General features: G+C 46.8%; 1 protein-coding gene across 2 annotated transcripts in view; it reads left to right on the top strand.

The window, feature by feature from the left end:
• The first annotated feature begins 2,422 nt into the window (after positions 1–2,422).
• The window catches only part of GAPVD1 (GTPase activating protein and VPS9 domains 1), an 86,849-nt gene continuing 85,978 nt past the window's right edge, over positions 2,423–3,293 (top strand). For both annotated transcript variants that reach the window (XM_012639841.1, XM_012639840.1), the window contains exon 1: positions 2,423–2,462. The gene's annotated coding sequence lies outside the window, so the exon portion shown is untranslated. The remainder of the gene's footprint in view (positions 2,463–3,293) is intronic.

Raw genomic sequence — 3,293 nt, 5'->3', positions numbered from 1 at the left:
AAAAAAAAAAGTTCTGATTTTTGTGTCTGTTCTGCGATTCCAAGGCAGCGTACTTTACTGGAGAGTATGGAGTTGGGAGTCTGAAGAACTGAGCTCTAATCAAGGTCCAGTATGAATTTGGTAACTATGGACCAGTAACTTCATATTCCTCTATGTTAGGGAAGGCTGAGAGACTTGAGTGTTGCAGTGGAAAGAAAAAGGCTTTGGATAGGGTTCACTGTTTATTCATCTTATTCATTTAAGGATAGGGTTCACTGTTTATTCATCTTATTCATTTAAAAAACAAGAAACAAACGTTTATTACATTCTAGGCAGTATGCCAGGATACTGCCAGGGATACAGTGGGGTTCTCTGTCCTCAGGGAGTACTATTTATGGATTTTGAGCAAATTTTCACCTCTTGACTTTACTCTCTCATATATTCCATATTCTGCAAGAATCACTGTTGAAATGACCCATTGTTTCTAGCAGGAGCGTTGAATTTTTTGTGTGTGTTGAGTGGAAAAAAACATTGAAAACTGCTTATTTTAGCCAGGTATGGTGGCACACACCTGTAGTTCCCACTACTCGGGAGGCTGAGGCAGTAGGATCCCTTGAGCCCAGGAGTTCCAGGCTGCAGTGTGCTATGATAGGGTCACTGCCCTCTAGTCTGGGTGACAGAGTGAGATCCCATCTTTTTAAAAACAACAAAACACCCCCCCCCCATCTAGTTAAAGTTCTTCTTTTGCAGGTGACAGAACAGGGCTCAGAATGATTGACCATCCCAGTTCTCTTTTTACTCACTATATATAATGCTGTTTCCTCACCACCCTCAAGATCTTTTTGCAACTTTGGGGGCCTTTCCTTCCCTTCCTCCCTGGCCTGTGTACTCTGGCCCTTTCACACTTGGTGTTCCAGAGCCCATTGTGAACTTGTTCCTTTTGTTCAGGCTGGGTTCTTTCTTAGCAGTTCACGAATGCCATCTCTTATCTTGAAACCCAGCCATTGAGTAACTCCCAAATGTCACCTCCTCCATAAGGTCATGAGGAGGCCACTTTCTCTGGGATTCTCATAGCACTTTGTATCTTAGCTTATTATTAAGATCCTTAAGCTGTGGGAGTTTCCCTCCACCCTAGATGGTAAATTGTACCCTCTTGCTTTTTTTTTTTTATCCCCCTGGTGTTTCGGGCAATGTCTTGTAACAGAGCTAATAATTTTTGATTGAATTCTTTAATCAGTTGAATGGCACATGATAGCAGTAACACCTGACCAGCCTACCAGAGAATACAATGTAGTAATAAAATGAGGCAATAAATATGAAGCAAATTCTGACAATTTTTAAAGGGGACACATTAGGGAAAGCAGTCTGGGAGCCGATTCACATTTGAAATAGTTGGGAAATGATTATTAATTCTTTTTTCCCTGGAGACTCCCAATGTTAGAGGATATAATCTTTGTTTTCAGTTTTGTGAAGAGCTGTCAGGTGGAAAACATTCTGTATTGCTCCAGGCAGCAAAATTACCAGTAATGGAAGTAAAATGGAAGCAAATTTCAGCTCAGCAGGAGGCAGAAGTTTCTAATATTTAGAGCTGTCCAACAGTGGAGCAGGCTGCAATACTGTAGGTATTGAGCTCCCTGAAATTTGAACTGTTTAAATAAAAGTAAGATGACCATCTGGCTGAATGTACAAGAGGGAATTTCTGCCTGGCAGGGAGTTGCACTAATGACCTTTATGATATCTTTCAAATTTAAGGTTGCTATGGCTGTTCAACTCAGCTAACTGGACCTCTGAATATATGAGTAATTTTGTAAAAAAAAAAAAAACAAAAAACAAAAGATAAATTGTCAATTGACTTAAAATAACTGTATGGTCAATCTAATTTTCAGTAAGTAAAACAAGAATTTACAATGGTAAAATCAGAGTGGGAAACTAGGCTTAATACTGAAAATCCGGCTACGCCCAAATCAATTAACAGAAAGGGAGGGGAGGTTTGTGAGGGTTTGTGAGGGATGTGTTTGTGTGAGTTATTCGAATAAAATGTTCCAAGCAAGTGAGGATTTTTATAGAAAATGTACGATGCTCTAAATTTTTACTTTACACATACTCGTTCAGGCGGATTTTCACATTCAGCAGCATCACTGTACGAAGAAGCGACGGCCCATGTTCCGTGGACAATTTCCGGGAAGGCAGTTCCGGATCCAGACACCCGCGACTGCCGCATCCCGCAGCTAACCCGGCCGCCCCCGGCGGAAGAGGGAGCCTCGGGCCGCCCAGGCCGAACTACCGGTCCCAGGGTCCTCCGCGGCGCCGCGCACGCGCGCTGGCGTGGCGGCAGCGCCGCTGCAGGACGCAGGGAAGCCAACTAGCGAGTGGCGAAGGTGGCGGCGGCGGCGGCGGCGGCAGTTCGCGGCGAGGGCGACGGCTTGGAGGCCGAGTGGCAGTCTGGCGGAGTCCTTCGTGTCGTCGTTCGCATGAGCCCCTTGGTGAGTGCGCATCCCGGGTTAACCCGCGCGAAGCGCGCGGCTCCCTGCTTATAGGGGCCCGACTGCTCTGGCCTAGGGCCGCAGCCTGCGCCTGTCGGCCGGGTCGCCCGGTCCAACTGACCCCTGGGCCTTGGGCCCATCCCATGAGTGTCGGGCGAGCGGGTGTGGGAGGACACACGGTTAGGCCCAGGGAAGAGACGTGGCGGTGCACAGGGGCTAGGGAGGCCTGGGGCTGACAAGAGGGAGGGACGCGTGGGGGATGGGGTGGAAAGGGACTGGAGGACCGCGGGGCGGCTTCGAGTTAGACTAGAGGCCAGCAACCCGGCAGGTAGGGAACTGAATATAGGAGGTGAGAGGAGATGGAATGTCTTCTGAGTGCCGCTGGTGAAGATGTCTTGTTTCCGGGAAGGTTGGCAAGCTGGACGGGGGTCTAGGGGCAGCCCACCTACCATAAACACACACACTGTACTTGGCATCTTTCCACTTGCTGTTGGAGGTCTGGTAGTGAGGGACTGTTGGTAGTTTTCATCCCTTTTCCTTCAACTTCAGCTTTTATTGCCTGGCACAATTGTGACGGGTGTTGGCTAGACAAACCACAGAAATACTCACTAGGTTTGGTGTGTGTATATCTGCACGGAAACAGGGAGACGGTGGTATATTCAGATGAGAGCTAGATCAAAGCAGGAATCGTTATTTTTAAATTTATCACGCACAAAAAAGTTTGAGCAGGGTTTTGAACTAGAGAGGATTTTTAACCTGGAGTTCACTGTTGGACAGAATGTGCATAGAATTCAAGGGGTCCTTTAAAGAATGGGGATAAAATGACATTAT

This window comes from Propithecus coquereli, unplaced genomic scaffold (genome assembly GCF_000956105.1).
Source record: "Propithecus coquereli isolate 6110/MARCELLA unplaced genomic scaffold, Pcoq_1.0 Scaffold142, whole genome shotgun sequence".
NCBI classification, from domain to species: Eukaryota; Metazoa; Chordata; class Mammalia; order Primates; family Indriidae; genus Propithecus; species Propithecus coquereli.
This window is presented reverse-complemented; position numbering and strand designations above follow the sequence as displayed.